The sequence below is a fragment of the Dasypus novemcinctus genome, chromosome 1 (assembly GCF_030445035.2).
Source record: "Dasypus novemcinctus isolate mDasNov1 chromosome 1, mDasNov1.1.hap2, whole genome shotgun sequence".
In the NCBI taxonomy this organism is placed as follows: Eukaryota; Metazoa; Chordata; class Mammalia; order Cingulata; family Dasypodidae; genus Dasypus; species Dasypus novemcinctus.
In genome coordinates this window covers 1,456,465-1,473,970 of record NC_080673.1, presented here as the reverse complement: position 1 = coordinate 1,473,970, position 17,506 = coordinate 1,456,465, and the positions used below count along the sequence as shown (strand labels likewise).

The 17,506-nt window shown below is 38.9% G+C and overlaps 1 long non-coding RNA gene across 1 annotated transcript in view; it reads left to right on the top strand.

Moving 5' to 3' along the window:
* LOC131279202 (uncharacterized) overlaps nucleotides 1-17,220 on the top strand; it is a 55,586-nt gene extending 38,366 nt beyond the window's left edge. The window contains exon 3 of the long non-coding RNA XR_009186581.2: nucleotides 16,788-17,220. This is a non-coding gene — a long non-coding RNA (uncharacterized lncRNA). The remainder of the gene's footprint in view (nucleotides 1-16,787) is intronic.
* The last annotated feature ends 286 nt before the right edge of the window (nucleotides 17,221-17,506 follow it).

The following is a 17,506-nucleotide window of genomic DNA, read 5'->3' as shown; positions in this document are numbered from 1 at the left end:
AACCCCAACACCAACTGCACCTCCAGCACATTAGCATGAAAGTCCCATGAAGAGAGATCCCATCTGAGTCCAGATTCATCACACATAAACACCATTTCCAAAGAGGGGCCATCTGACCTGGTAGTTATTCATCTCTTTATTTAAATTCATTATCAGGTATTTTATTCTTTTAGAGGCTATAGTGAATGGAATGTTTTAAAGATTTTTTTATTTTTTCAAATGTACTTAGGTTACAGAAAATGTTACACAGAAACTATAAGGGATTTCCAAATGCCCCATTCCACACCTCCCACCCTTCCCCATATTAACAACTTCTTTCATTAATGTGGTATATTCATTGCAATTGATGAACACATTTGGAGCATTGCCACGAAGCATGGATTATAGTTTACATTCTTCCTACTCACTCTCACTCAATTCTTTAGGATATATAGTGGCCTGTATCTGTTTTTGCAGTGTCAGTGAAGACAATTCCATGTTTCAAAAATGCCCCCATATTACACCTCTTTTTCCCTTTCTGTGCCTTCAGCACCTCCAGCAGCCACTGTCTCCACATCAGTGATATAATTTCTTCCATTGCTGGAATACCAGTAAGTTCATAGTAGAATATTAGTAAGTCCATTCTCGTCCATATTTTATTCCCCAATCCTGATGATTCTGGAATGGGGATACCTACTCCAACTCTAATTGAGAGGAGGCTTCAATCCCTTATGGCTGATGGATGGGACTCTCTTGCTTGCAGTTGTAGACTCTCTCTCGGTTCCTTGGTATGGTGGTTGTCCTTTCCCACCTCCTTGTTAGTTATCCTCGGTGACGCCAATGAACTGCAGAGTAGGTGTTGCAGCTACTGGAATTGATGTTTAATGCCCATATCACTGTTTTTTCCTGGTATGGAAGAACAAAACTGATTTTTTTTTTAGTGTTTATCTTATACCCTGTAACTTTTCTGAATTTATTTCCTCTAGTAGATTTCTTGTGAATTTTTTTGGGATTTTCAATATGAATGATGATACCATCTGTGAATAGTGGTAGTTTTTGATTTCTGATTTGAATGCCTCTCTCTTTTTTTTGCCTAATAACCCTGGCTGGAACTTCCAGTTAATTTTGAATAGAAGTGGTAACAGTGGTCATCCTTGTCTTGTTCCTGACCTCATGTTTCATTCTTTCATTGCAAGCTTTCATTGTTTCTCACATTGACTATGATGTTAGCTGTGAGTTTTTTGTATTTACTTGTGGTTGTTACCTTTCATTCCTATTTTTCTGAGCAATTTTATTATGAAATCATGGTAGATTTCATCAGAAGCCTTCTCAGTGCTATTGAAGTGATCATAGATTTTTCCCACCATTGTTTTAATGTGGTGTTACTACAGTGAGTGATTTTCTTAGGTTGGCCCACCACTGCATTCTGGGGATGAGTCACCCTTGATCATGGGGTATAATCCTTATAATATATGTAGTTTGATTTGATTTTGCCAGTGTTTTGTTGGGAGTTTTTGCTTCTATATTCATATGGAAGTTATCCTTTGTTTTCTTTTGATGTGTCTATCTAGTTTGGGTATCAGAACAATAGTAGCCTTATGGAATAATGAGTTAGGAAGAATTCCTACCACTTTAGTTTTTTGGAAGAGTTTGGAAAGGATTGGTGTTAATTCTTATTTGAATATTTGGTACACTTCTCCCTGAAGCCTTCTGGACTTTGACCTTTTCTTGATGGGACATTTTTGATTATTATTCAAACTCTTTGCTTTTATAGGTCTGTTAAGATCTTTTATATCTTCTTGAGTCAGAGCAGGTTATTTTTATGTTTTAGGAATTTGTTCATGTCTTCTCAATTATCTAGTTTATTGACATATGAACATTCATAGTATTCTCTTATAATCCTTTTAATTTCTGCCAAATGAGTGTTAATGTTCCCACTTTCATTCCTTAAATAGTTACTTGCATCTTCTCTCATTTCTCTTTGTTTGTCTGGATAAAAGTTTGTCAATTTTATTAATCTTTTTAAGGAACCAAATTTTGGTTTCATTGATCCTCTCAGTTGTTTTTCTGTGCTTTATCTCACTTGTCTCCTTTCTTTTTTTTATTTTTATTTTTTTAATTTTTTTTATTGACTTTGTAATAATATTACATTAAAATATATATATATATGAGGTCTCATTCAACCCCACCACTCCCACCCCACCTCTCCCTCCGCCAGCAACACTCATTCCCATCATCATGACACATCCATTGCATTTGGTAAGTACATCTTTGGGCACCTCTGTACCTCATGGTCAATGGTCCACATCATGGCCCATACTCTCCCCCATTCCATCCAGTGGGCCCTGTGAGGATTTACAATGTCCGGTGATTGCCCCTGAAGCACCATCCAAGGCAGCTCCATGTCCCAAAGACGCCTCCACCTCTCATCTCTTCCTGCCTTTCCTCATACCCATCAGCCACCATGTCCACTTTTCCCAATCCAATGCCACCTTTTCTATGTGGACATTGGATTGGTTGTGTCCATCGCACCTCTATGTCAAGAGGAGGCTCAGATTCCACATGGATGCTGGATGCAATCCTCCCACTTTCAGTTGTAATCACTCTAGGCTCCATGATGTGGTGGTTGTCCTTCTTCAACTCCATCTTAGCTGAGTGTGGTGAGTCCAATGAATCAGATTGTAGGTGCTGCAGTCTGTTGAGGCTCAGGACCTGGCTATCACATTGTCAGACCAGAGATTCAAATCCCCTAAATATATCTTAAACCCCAACACTAACTGCACCTCCAGCACATTAGCATGAAAGTCTTATGAAGAGAGATCCCATCTGAGTCCAGATTCATCACACATAAACACCAGTTCCAAAGAGGGGCCATCTAACCTGGTAGTTAACCCCATCGGTGATGACCATAACTCCCATGGGTCTCTTTAGCCCACAAAGGAACCAATATCTGGGGGTTGTATCTGCTTTATTTGTCTCTCAGACTCTGCTCAGTTGTGCATTAGGGGAATCCTTCTGACAGACTCCAGACTCTTTTTTAGAGACCTGTAGCCATATAAACTCATTTCTCCTTTCCATTTCCCCCTTACATTAGGTCAAACAGCATTTTAAAGTCATGTTATTTTATGTAGACAGGGATATTCTGCTGATCCGCATTGAACCTTCCGTATAAGGTCATTTTCCAGTTGCATCATCAGTTGGTAGTTGATAGTGGTCCCTTGGTGCCAGGGAGGCTCATCCCCGGGTGTCATGTACCATGCTGGGGGGAAGGCATTGCATTTACATACTGAGTTTGGCTTCGAGACTGGCCGCATTTGAGTAACATGAAGGCTGACAGTAGGAAATTCCCAGGCACAATGCTGCTCTAGGCATTGTTCTTATTTTGGGCTTATCAGCTCACAAGCATAGTCATTAGCATCAGGGGCTCACTGTTGAACCCTCACTCCCTCCCGGTCCCCACCGCTGCACCTGGGAGACTGTCGCTGCTCCCCTAGGGACCACGACAGAGCACCACTGGCCAGGAACCCAGTACCCCCCCTGCTGTGGTTTTTAATTGTTGCCACTATGAGTATATCCAAACATTACCATGCACCCTGGACATATGTTCTGTACAGCTCCCTGTCAGCCATATATCACCTGTCAATGGTATCCTATACCAGTATCCCTCCATTGCCATTGTTGAAACACTCTGTGATCCAGAACTCCCCGAAATTTGAAGCCCAATATAATGTCAGGGTACCTTACTAGGAAATGGCATATAGCGATGGGTTTAAAGGTTAGATAAAGAATACGTGTTGACTTGGAAAAAATTCTACATCCTATCTTTTTCTTTTTTTTTTTTCCCCCCTAATTATTGAGCTTCTCTTCACAGGAGCCCTAGACCACAGCAATGCATATATATAATATACAGCACTCCCATACATCCACCACAAAACCTTTTCCCTTCCACAGCGATACTCTTACACCCTATTCACATCATATTTACTTAACGTGATGTACAGAGTCTGAGACAATAGCTTTCTAACAAGGTGACATCTGTGCTTACATTGTGGTGCATACTTTAGGATACACAGTTTTTTACATTCTTAGTTATCCTATGTTTTACATTATGGTTTACATTATCAGTCTGTTATCTCCTATATGTTATGGTGTAATATTACATGTTTTATATCCATCCTTGTGTACTCTCTTGAAACTCCTCTCTTACCCCCCATTTACCTTGGTTCCACACATTTACACGTCCATTTTCCCTTCCACCTTGGTGCCCACAGTGACAGCCAACCTCCATTTCCCGAGGAGCCACTTCTAGAGATAGATGGAATAGTGTTCAGGGCCTAACTTGCTCAACTGCCCCAATGCCCTGGGAGCCACCCTTTCTCTCGAGGGATACAGTTCCCTCTATTTGATGGCATTAGTCCTCCCCAGGATGTGGGTCCACCCCCACTCTCACTACTTGGGTTTCTACCCCATGGTGTCACCCACTCTGGCAGAATGAGCATTTAGACATTCCCCAGGAGCCTGTCCTGCATCAGACCCTCCCCTCCGAGCATTCTAAACAGGTAACCCTCTTTATTATATTTTGATATGATTTTCTCGGCATTTTACTCTCCACCAACACCTGACCCTCTCCTGTGTTTGTATGCTACCCCTCCCTCCCCCCAGTTTTGGGCAATGTTTCCCATCCGCCCATCCCCAGCCACCCTCAAACCCACAAAGCCCCTCCCAAAGGCAACCCCTTGCCCCCATTTTATCTCTTCTTTGTGTTCATACTTACCACCATCTCGTCTTAAATTCCACCCCTGCAGACATCGGCTCACATCCTTCCTCCACCCTCCGATTTCCTATAAGCCTATCGTTCAGTCTCTTGCTATCTAGGGCAGCTTGGTTATTTCATATCATTGAGGTCATGTAGTATTTGTCCTTCAATGTCTGGGTTGCTTCACTCAACATAAGGTTCTCAAGATTGATCCGTGTTATCACATGTGTTTGTAGTGTGTTTGTTCTTACAGCCGAGTAGTATTCCATTGTGTGTATATACCACATTTTATTGATCCACTCATCTGTTGATGGGCATTTGGGTTGATTCCAACTTTTGGCGATAGTGAACAATGCTGCTATGAACATTGATGTACATATATCGGTTTGTGTCCTTGTTTTCAGTTCTGCTGGGTATATACCCAGCAGTGTTATAGCTGGGTCATATGGCAAATCTATGGCTAGTTTTTTGAGAAACTGCCATACTGTCCTCCAGAATGGTTGGATCCTTCTGCATTCCCACCAGCAGTGGATGAGTGTTCCCCTTTCTTCATATCCTCTCCAACACTTGTATTCTTCTGTTTTTTTCATAGCTGCCAATCTTATGGGTGTAAGATGGTATCTCATTGTGGTTTTGATTTGCATTTCCTTGATAGCTAGAGATTTGGAATATTTTTTCATGTGCTTTTTTGCCATTTGTATTTCTTCTTTGGAGAAGTGTCTGTTTAAGTCTTTTTCCCATTTTTTAAATGGGTTGTTTATCTTTTTATTTTCAAGATATAGGAGTTCTTTATATATGCAAGTTATAAGTTTCTTATCAGATATATGGTTGCCAAATATTTTCTCCCACTGTGTGGGCTCCCTTTTTACTTTCTTGACAAACTCCTTTGAGGTGCAGAAGGCTTTAATTTTGAGGAAGTCCCATTTATCTATTAGTTCTTTTGCTGCTCGTGCTTTTGGTGAGATATTCATAAATCCATTTCCTATTACAAGGTCCTGTAGATGTTTCCCTACACTGCTTTCTAAGGTTTTTATGGTCTTGGCTCCTATATTTAGGTCTTTGATCCATCCTGAGTTGATCTTTGTATAAGGTGTGAGATGGTAATCCTCTTTCATTCTTCTACATATGGCTATGCAGTTCTCCAGACACCATTTGTTGAATAGGCCACTCTCTCCTAGTTGAGAGGATTTGGTGGCTTTATCGAATATTATATGTGGCTGTATATGTGAGGTTCTATATCAGAGCTTTCAATTCGATTCCATTGGTCTATGTGTCTCTCCTTATGCCAATATCATGCTGTTTTCACCACCGTAGCTTTGTAGTATGTTTTGAAGTCAGGTAGTGTGATTCCTCCAATTTCATTTTTCTTTTTCAGTATGTCTTTGGCTATTCGGGGTCTCTTTCCTTTCTAAATAAATTTCATAGTTAGTTTTTCTAGTTCCTTAAAGAAGGCTGTGTTGATTTTTATTGGGATTGCATTGAATGTGTAGATCAGTTTTGGTAGGATAGACATCTTAATAATGTTCAGTCTTCCTATCCATGAACAAGGAATATTCTTCCATTTATTTAGGTCTTCTTTGATTTCCTTGAACAATCTTGTATAGTTCTCGGTGTATAAGTTCTTTACCTCTTTAGTTAAATTTATTCCTAAGTATTTGATTTTTTTATTTACTATTGTGAATGGTATTTGTTTCTTGATTTCCTCCTGATCTTGCTCATTATTGGTGTACAGAAATGCTACTGATTTTTGTGCATTGATCTTATAACCTGCCACTTTACTAAACTCATTTATGAGTTCTAGAATCTTTGTTGTAAATCTCTCAGGGTTTTCTATGTATAGGATCATGTCATCTGCAAATAATGAAATTTTGACTTCTTCCTTTCCAATTTGAATGCCTTTCATTTCTGGTTCTTGCCTCAGTGCTCGAGCAAGTACTTCTAAGACAATGTTAAATAGGAGTGGAGACAGTGGGCATCCTTGTCTTGTTCCTGAGTTTAGAAGGAAGGAGTCTAGGATTTCACCATTGTAAACAATATTGGCTTTAGGTTTTTCATATATACTCTTTATCATGTTCAAAAAATTTCCTTGTATTTCGATCTTTTGGAGTGTTTTTATCAAGGAAGGGTGCTGTATTTTGTCAAATGTTTTTTCTGCATCAATAGATATAATCATGTGATTTTTTTCCTTTAATCTGTTTATATGGTGTATTACGTTGATTGATTTTCTTATGTTTTTTTTGTTTTTTTGTTTTTTTTTCATTTTAATAAAATTTTATTGAAGTGTATCATTCATATATGAACATACATAAACAATAAGTGTATAGTAAAAGTTATGAATTTACAAAAAAAAACATGTGTAACATCATACAGGGCTCCTATACATCACTCCACCACAAATACCTTGCACCATTGTGACACATTTGTTAAAAATTATAAAAGGGCTTCATCAAAGTATTATTTCTAACTGTAGTCCATATTGTACATTTGATATATTTTCCCCCCAGCCCACCTTACTATTTTTTTGTTGTTGTTGTTCATAAACCCCATACAATTTATCTGAAGTGCACAATCAATGGCATTTGGTATAATCAAGAGTTATATATTCATCACTTCAATCAATATTAAAGCATTTTTATTACCTCAAAAAAGAAAAAAAACACAAAAAGCAAACCACTATTATATCCATATGTTAGCACTACTAATTACAAATCTATGATGTGCTTTCCCTATTTCTATTGATTTCCAAAGATTTACAAGCAACTTTTCACCAATTCTGCACAGATTAAACCTCAGCTTTCCATTCTCTAACCACATTCTATTACCTGATACTTATATTCTAGCTATTAACTCCATGAATTTGCTCATTATATTTAGTTCCTAATAGTGAAGTCATATAATATTTGTCCCATTGTGACTGACTTGCTTCACTCAACATGATTTTCTTATGTTGAACCATCCTTGCATACCTGGGATTAATCCCACTTGGTCATGGTGTATAATTCATTTAATGTGTTGTTGAATACGATTAGCAAGTATTTTGTTAAGTATTTTTGCGTCTAGGTTCATTAGAGAAATTGGTCTGTAATTTTCCTTTCTTGTGATGTCTTTGTTTGGCTTTGGTACTAGGGTAATGTTGGCATCATAGAAGGAGTTGGGTAATGTTCTTTCTGTTTCAATTTTTTGGAATAGTTTCAGCAGGATTGGTGTCAGTTCTTTCCGGAATGTTTTGTAGAATTCACCTGTGAAGCCATCTGGCCCTGGCTCTTCTTAGCTGGGAGATTTTTAATAACTGATTCTATCTCTCTGCTTGTGATTGGTTTGTTAAGATCATCAATTTCTTCTTTTGTCAATATGGGCTGCTTATGTGTTTCTAGGAATTTGTCCATTTCCTCTAGATTGTCATTTTTGTTGGAATATAGTTTTTCAAAATATCCTCTTATGATAGTCTTTATTTCTGTGGGGTCAGTGGTGATATCACCTTTCTCATTTCTTATTTTGTGTATTTGCATATTCTCTCTTTTTTTCTTTGTTAGTCTCGCTAAAGGTTTGTCAATTTTGTTGATCTTCTCAAAAAACCAGCTCTTGGTCTTGTTTATCTTTTCAAGTGCTTTCTTATTTTCTATTTCATTTAGTTCTGCTCTTATCTTTGTTATTTCCTTCCTTCTTCTTCCTGTTGGGTTACTTTGTTGTTGTTTTTCTAATTCCTTCAAATGTGCAGTTCTTCAATTTTTGCTCTTCTTTTTTGATATATGAATTTATGGCTATAAATTTTCCTCTCAGTACTGCTTTTACTGCATCCCATAAATTTTGGTATGTTGTGTTAATATTATCATTTGATTCAAGGTAGTCATTGATTTCTTTTGAGATTTCCTCTTTGACCCACTGTTTTTCTAAGAGTGTGCTGTTTAATTTCCAAATCGTGGTGTGAAATCTGGGCTTCTGCCTTGCAAATTTCCAGCTTGACTCCACTGTGGTCAGAGATATTGTTTTGTATGATTTCAACCTTTCTGAATTCATTCAGCCTTTCTTTGTGGCCTAGCATATGATCTATCTTGGAGAATGATCCATGTGCACTTGAGAAAAATGTATATCCTGCTGTGTTTGGGTGCAGCGATCTATATATGTCTATTAGATCCAGCTCCTCTAATATACTGTTCAGATGTTTTGTTTCTTTGGTGATTCTCTTTTGAGATGTTCTGTCCAGAGTTGATAGTGGTGTATTAAAATCCCCCCACTATAATTGTAGATGTATCTATTGTTTCACTTAGTTTTTCCAGTGTTTGCCTCATGTATATAGAGGCACCCTTGTTAGGGGCATAAATATTTATGATTGTTTGATCTCCTTGACAGATTTTCCCTTTCACTAAAATGTAGTATCCTTCTTTGTCTCTCACAATTGTTTCACATTTAAAGTCTATTTTGTCTGATATTAATATAGCTACTCCTGTCTTTTTTTGGTTATTGTTAGCTTGTATGATTGTTTTCCAGTCATTCACTTTCAATCTCCATGCGTCTCTGGGTCTACGATGTGTCTCTTGTAGACAGCATACGGATGGGTCATATTTCCTTATCCAGTGTCCCAGTCTGAATCTTTTGATAGGTGACTTTAATCCGTTGACATTCAGTGTTATTACTTCCAAGGAATTATTTGTGTTAGCCATATTTTGATTGGATTTGTGTTTGTCATATTTTGTTTGTATATATTTTTTTTGTCTTTTTTGTTGTTGTTGTTGCTCTTATACTCTCCTCCAACTCTGCCTTTCCTGTTTTTTCCTTTCTTCCTGCAGAGCTCCCTTTAGAATTTCTTGAAGGGGAGGTTTCTTGTTGGTATACTCTTTCAGTTTCTGTTTGTCTGTGAATATTTTGAACTCTCCATCATGTTTGAATGCTAGTTTAGCTGGATAGAGTATTCTTGGTTGGAAATTTTTTTCCTTTAGTACCTTGACTATATCATACCACTGCCTTCTTGCCTCCATGGTTTCAGATGAGAAATCAGCACTTAATCTAATTGAGCTTCCCTTGTATGTGATGGTTTTCTTTTCTCTTGCTGCTTTTAGGATTTTCTCTTTGTCTTGAGCATTGGATAATTTGACAAATATATGTCTTGGGGTGGGCCTGTTGGGGTTTATGACTAGTGGAGTGCGCTGTGCTTCTTGGATATGCACATCTGTCTCTTTCAGTAGATTTGGGTAGTTTTCAGTCATTATTTCCTGCAACACTCCTTCTGACCCCTTTCCCTTCTCTTCTCCTTCTGGAATGCCTATAATATGTATGTTTGAGCGTTTTGCATTGTCATTCAGGTCCCTAAGTCCTAACTGGATTTTTTGTATCTTCTTTTTGACCCCTTCTACTATCTGTTTGATTTCTGATGTACTGTCTTCCACATCACTAATTCTCTGCTCTTTCTCTTCTAGTCTGCTGATATTTGCTGCAAGTGTATTTTTGATTTCTTGAACTGTGGTGTTCATTCCCATTATATATGTTATGTTTTTGCATATGTCTGCAATTTCCCCTCCAAGTGATGTCTTCATGTTGTTAACCTCTTTCATTACTTCGTCAAATTTGTCGGTGATAGATGTTCTGAGATCTTTCATTGCTTGTGCAAAGTTTTGTTCCCCTTCGTGATTTTTGGTTTGTTGAATGGATTCAGCCATGTTTTCCTGATTACTGGTTTGGTTTGTAGATTTTTGTTGCTTTCTGGTCATCTCTTTATCTTGACGGATTTAATCAGTTCCTTAGCTTCTTTGTCTACTCTAGGAGTTTAATTAGCTATTATTTTTGCATAGGTGTTATATCTTCTCTTTGTCACTTTTTTCTTCTTATTCTAATTTCTTGTTGTTGGTTAAGTTCACTTTAAAGGAAAGTATTAGTGTTGGGGAAAGGCAATTGTGTAAGCAAGGGAAAAGTGTAAAGTAGTATTGGTGATATATGTTAACAAAGCAAGAATATGAGATCTGGGAGGATGGAGGTTAGATTCATGTAAATTGTGTAGAGTATAGCAGTAGGTAAAGTACTTATTATGAGGTAGATGATTGAATATGGGAGGAATATGGTATGAGCTAAAAAGCTATTGTTTTCGTGAGAGAGGGAAAGGGAAAAGAAATGTAATAGTTTCAAGAGTGGATAACAGACAGAAAACAAAACAAAGGTATTAGGAATTAAGACTTAGACCCTTCATGGATCGAAGAAAGGGAGGTGGGAGGCGGAATATAGGAGAGATAGTAGATGGTGGAGGACATCAAGATGTAGGGGAAAGAGGATAGTGTAGGTAGCCTAAATCAGTTCACACAGAAATGAGTCAGTGGAGGATGAGAAAACCCAGCGAATGTGAGGTGTTTCCTGCTGCACCTATTGTATAATTGAGTTAAAATAAACTAAGTAGAATATGAGGGACAAGAGGGAGAGAGACAACAGAAAAAAAGAAAAAAAAAAGGGGGGGAAGGGACGAGAGGAAGAAAGGAAAAGAGGGTGGGCAAAGGGTGGGGAACAGGTAGGGGAAAGAAAAAAAAACCCAGATATACACGAACCAGAATTAAAACACCCACTACACAGCACCTTCCACAAAAAAAAAAAACTTAAATAACTGAGTAAAAAAAGACTTTGGGGGATACTCTGTGAGAGAAGACTAGGGGATAATGTAGTGTTAGCAATCAGGAAATTGAAAAAAGTAAAGAATAAGTCAAAATGAAAATAAAAACAAAACAAAATGAAATGATAAAGAAAAAATGCCAACATTGAAGGCTAGGGCATTTAAGGACCTCAGATGGACCTCAGTGCGTGATGGATTCAGGGATGGAAAGTCTGAGATATTGAGGACTCAAGAGGTGTGAGTCTCTGTGGTGTGGGCCACCAGAGTTTAGGGAATTCAGACCTGGCAACCTCCAATCTGGTCAACAGGAAGCCTGGGAGCCCCGCAGTGTAACACAGCCCTCAGGGATCCCCACAGCTGGGTGCCAGCCCTATGGGGGAAGTCAGATCCGCAAACTCTATATTATGACTGAACCCTGCAATTCACTTACTTAGGTGGGCTCATTAGTATGGGTATATCTCACTTCAGCTTTTGGACAGCTCCTGTCCTGTGATTCCAAACCACTGCCACTAGAGGGCGCCTCTACACCACAGCCACTTTACTAGTACAGATCCGAAGCCCGGCCTGTGATGCTGAAAACAGATTCCAAAACCGGAATTCCCAAGCTTCGCAGAATATTCCCTAATCAGCTTCCAGACGTGTCCCCCTCCCTTGCCGCAGCCTAAAACAATTTTCCAATTACGTCTCTTTATTGCCTATAGCCTATTTGGGTTGGAGATTGGCTGCCAGGCTTTTGGGGGCAGGGCTTCAGGCAGAAGCGCTATTTGTATTCACAATCAAAAGTTTCTCCCGCTTCACAACAAAACACCGTCTATCTTCCGAAATCAATCCACAAAGGCGACCCGTCGCATCAACCCACCAACAGCTCGCCCAGAACTCGTGAACTCCTTAGCACCTCAGAGTCATCTAAAAGTGGAACTGCTGGGCAGGACCGCAGTTCCCCCCACCCCCAATAGGGAGGAGCCTGTGTGCGGGTCTCACCTCCGGGCAATAGAACCCAAATTGTATCTACTAGACCAATCCTCTCCATTACCTTTCCACCCAATCGATGTCCAGGCACTTCTGCCCTGCAAGAATCCCGAAAAAGCCCCACCTTGGAGAACCTGCAGCCCCGCCCAGCCGTCTCTTCCTGGGACAGACCGCAAAGGCAAGTTCACTCAGCGACCATCTTGCCTCCTCCCTGTCCACTTGTCTCCTTTCTAATCTTTATTATTTCCTTCCTCTTACTAATGTTAGGTTTAGTTTTCTCTTTCCTCAAGATATGAAGTTAGGTAATTGATTAAATATCATTCTTTGGTGGGTGAGGACTCAATGCCCTACTGGCACAAGAAGTTTATGTAATTCCTTAATTAAGTAAACCTATGAATCCAGTATTATCTAATATGCCTAGAATTGGAATTTATCAATAATATCAAACTGCTACAGTCAATATCTAAAAGGGGAACAAAAAAGTTGGAGCCTTTATTTACCTGTCCTATACTTATTTAAATCCAAGGTCAGAGCTAATATATAAAAACTCAAGGATGTGGGCTGCTTAGAAAAATTCTTGCTCCTACTTGCTTTGTGAATCATGTTGCCTTACAAACTGGGTCCCCTATCTAATGTCTGCTGTGACCTAATTAAAACAACAGGCAGCTGCAGAGTCTTTAAAAAAAATCCAAATTTTATAAAGAACCAATTAGAAAGTACTGTGTGCACCAAAAAGATACATTTTCAACTGCCTTTTGAAGGCTTAGAAGGAGGACTGCTTGATCCCCAAGTCTAAATGTGTAAACAATGTTTGGATAAGGAGCCAATATGCAATAGGATATCTGAGTCATGGTAGCTCTATTTACCAACCCACTAGCCATACCAGAAATAAACATGCCCTAGATATGAAGTAGCTGGTCTAGGGTTAACCATAAGACTATCAGCTCCCTATGGAATGTTTGCCCATTATGAGGCAACCTAACAGCCACAGTAGAAGAATGTGTCAATATCACCGATGAAATTCTCAAAACAATTTGAGTTTCTATAGACACAGCAAATGTCATGGATAGTGAGATGGCCCTAGATCATCTTCTGGCAGAACAAAGAGGGGTATGTGCAGTAGCCAATATCTCCTGCTGCACATGGGTAAATACATCAGTGCAGCTAGGGCTAAACACCCAAGCCATTTAGCTTCATAACATTACCAATCCTCCTGCATAATCGATATGAGAATCCATCAAAAACTCTATGCCTAAATTATCATCATTCTTACCCATAATAAGTCCCCTAATAATTGGTATCATGCTCTTAAAATGTGGTCCCTGCCTTCTTAACTGCTTGGTGTACTTCATGAGTAAAAGTTTAGAAGCTATTAAACTGCAAATGATCATAGCACAGAGCTATGAACGATTCTGTTGTCAGTATGCTGACAGTCAAGTATACCTTACCATAGCTAGGGAAGGATTCTGCTCCTCCACTGGGACCTGTTACAACATCCACACTCAGCAGGAAGCAGCTCCAGAAGCTAAACCTCCTCAAGAGTAAGGAGAGTTTATAAACAGAGGGGGAACTGCTACAAGGATGGAGTGCCCCCTGGATGATTACACACGGAAAATTTCACCTGTCCTTTTGTTTGAGCTATGCTTATTTTCAGGAACTAAGGGTAGGTTGCCAGTAACCACAAGAGCAGCCCACCTAGGGCTGCCAAAGATGGCAAATGGGCTCCCTGTGCAAAAAGTATTATAAAAAGTGCCGTGCGCAAGAAGAGACCATCTGCATATAACAGAGTAGAGTTAACAATAATATTGTAATATTTGCAGCAATGGCAAAGATATTATATTAATTCTAAGGGACAATAATAGGGGGTATAAAGGGATATGGGATTTTTCCTTCTCAAGTAGTGAAAATGTTCTAAAATTGACTGAGGTGATGATAGCACAACTTTGCGATGGACGTGAGAGCCACTGACTATACACTTTGAGTGGATTGTACAAAACAGGAGACTGTATAACACAGTGAATCCTGTGGTAGAAGATGGACTGTGGCTAACAGAATATAAAAATGTTCTCTCATGAACTATAATAAGTACATAATTCTAATTCAGGGTGTCATTAACTGGGTGAGTTGGGGGAAAAGTACACCAAATGTAAGATATTGGCTATATTTAGTAGTAATATTTTTACACTGCTTTTTCATAGTTTGTAACTATTGTTCCATAACAGTGCAAGGTACTGCTGTTGGGGTAATATATAGGAGCCCTGTATGATGATATTCATGTTTGTTTTGTAAGTTCACAACTTATACTATACACTTATTATTTATGGATATTCACATGTGAATGATAATCTTCAATAAAAACTTAAAAAACAAAATAAAACATTGTAAAACTAAAGATAGGAGGTAGCATGATTGTAAAAGAAACATAATTATTTCAAAACTGAGGCTTATTCTCTACAACAAGAAAGGGTGATAAGGTAAATACAGAGCACAGGTGATACAGAAAGTTTGCCTTCTAAACAAGACACTCAGTTAAGGAAAACCTTCTATAACTTCTTATTAAGAACAGACAAATAATACAAGAAAACTTTAACTGAACAGAGAGAAAACCATGGTATGAAGTGATTTTGTATGAAGCACTGTATGAAGATATTGTCTGATGGGAGAACTCCTAAAAATCTATAAACCTATCAAATTTTAGCCACCCTGTCCCATGACAAATAAAATTCATTTTCTGCAAACCTTCAACTTTCTATATCAACTCATGATTGTCCTACATATTCCCATTTCTTTCTACAACAACCAGTTTTTTTACTTTAAATTTTAAGACAAAACTTTATTTTCCTTTAACAAAACATATCTTGCAAACGTATTAAAATTATCAAAAAGATCTTGGAAACTCTCTTCAATGTAACAATCTTGAAAACATAATTTTTCTTTCAATATAATCATGGAGGTGAAGAAGGTCAACCACCACAACAGGGAGCCAAGAGTGCCTACAACTGAAAGCAGGAGATTTGCATCCAGCATCCATGTGGAATCTAAGCCCCCTCTTGATATGGATGTGGAGTGGACACAACCATTCCAAGGTCCACAGAATGGAGGAATAGAGTATGGATTAGAGTGGATTTACTGATATTCTGTTCATGAACTATTGTGATTAGTAATCGAAGAAAATGTGGCATTAGTGTGGAGAAAGTGGCCATGGTGGCTGCTGGGAGTAAGGAGTGGGAGGAAGAGATGAGATGTGGGGGTGTTTTGGGGACTTGGAGTTGTCCTGGGTGGTGCTGCAGGGACAATTACTGGATATTGTATGTCCTCCCATGGCCCACTGGGTGGACTGTGGGAGAGTGTGGACTATGATGTGGACCATTGACCATGAGGTGCAGCGGTGCCCAGAGATGTATTTGCCAAATGCAATGAATGTCTCATGATAATGGAGGAGATTGTTGTTATGGGGGAAGGAGTGAGATGAGGGGGATGGGGGGAATATGGGTACCTCATATTTTTTTAATGTAGTATTTTTTAAAAAGCCAAAAAATAATAAAAATAATAAAATCAACTTAAGCTCTAATAGATATAGTTCTAGTTTATTTGATCAGTAATTACATAGAGTTGGGAAGAACACACCCATGTAGAATGAAATTATATGCTTATATTGTACTTATTTTTTTTAAGATTTATTTATTTCTCTCCCCTCCTTCCCTGTTGTCTGCTTTCTCTGTCCATTCGCTGTGTGTTCTTCTGTGACTGCTTCTATCCTTATCAGCGGCACCGGGAATCTGTGTCTCTTTGTTGACTCATCTTGCTGTGTCAGCTCTCCATGTGTATGGTGCCATTCCTGGGCAGGCTGCACTTTCTTTTGCTCTGGGTGGCTCTCCTTAGGGGGTACACTCTTGTGCATGGGGCTCCCTGTAACATTAGGAGTGTTAATTTATATGTAAATGCTTACTTATCTCTAAGTCAATTTGAATAGAGCTCTTTGCAGGAGTTTTATAAGTTAATTTGGAAATAATATTCAGATGTAGGAAAATATGCATCAAACATAAAGACAGACACACTTACAGAGTTTATACTTTCAATTTAAGCTACTAATCAAACATAAAAAACAGATATACAGAAAACAGATATCTCATGAGCTTTTAATTTCTCATTTGCCTTTTTCAAAGAATCATTTAATGAAACTTTAAAAATATTGCTAACATGCTCTGAGCATCCGTTGAAATAGGCATCTCATTTGACTGTTTGGCTGGGATATCACATTTGGGAGCACATCTCTGAGATGAATAATTTTGTCTACTTGGAATGTTTCTCATAATTAACATTAAAATTCTAGGTTGTCTTTGTTAGATATTGCCAATTTGTTCGATATGTACAGCTTCCAACTCCATAATATTTGAATATATATAATATGCCAGTGTGCCATAGGATAGAGAATTAAAATTTTAAGAGAATGGGGATCCATCTTTATCATTTTGCTTCTTAACTTGTGCACAGGTCAAAGAAACCAGCCATAGCAAACATGAAACTGTGGACTGAACCATAAGGCTAGAGATTTAGGATCAAAACTTGAATTTTCTCATTAAAAAGATTGACCCACTGACCTTTGGACTGAAAGCTAGTGAGAGTGGAGAGCACAGACACAAATAAGTGGAACTCAGATCCAAGAGGGGCTCACTCATGAACCTTAGAGATGGTGGAGAGGAGAGCATGCTGAAAGGTTTCAGCAGGAACCTTCTGTCTTCTTTTCTCCAGAGCCCTTCACAGTGGCATTCAGATTCTGTTCTCATCACTGAACCTGTGCAAAAAAATACCCAGGTAATTAACATTTTGGATTTCACACCTTTATTAAGTGATTCATGAATTAGGCAGTATTCAACCCAAGAGTAAGGCTCATATAGGCAGAACAAGGTAGTCTTAAAGAAAATACAGTCAGGAAGTGGACTTGGCCCAGGGGTTAGGGCATCCATCTACCACATGGGAGGTCCACAGTTCAAACCCAGGCCTCCCTGACCCGTGTGGAGCTGGCTCATGCACAGTGCTGATCCGCACAAGGAGTGCCATGCCACACAGGGGTGTCCCCCACGTAGGGGAGCCCCACACGCAAGGAGTGCACCCCATGAGGAGAGCTGCCCAGCACGAAAGAAAGTGCAGCCTGCCCAGGAATGGTGCTGCGCACACAGAGAACTGACACAAGATGACGCAACAAAAAGAAA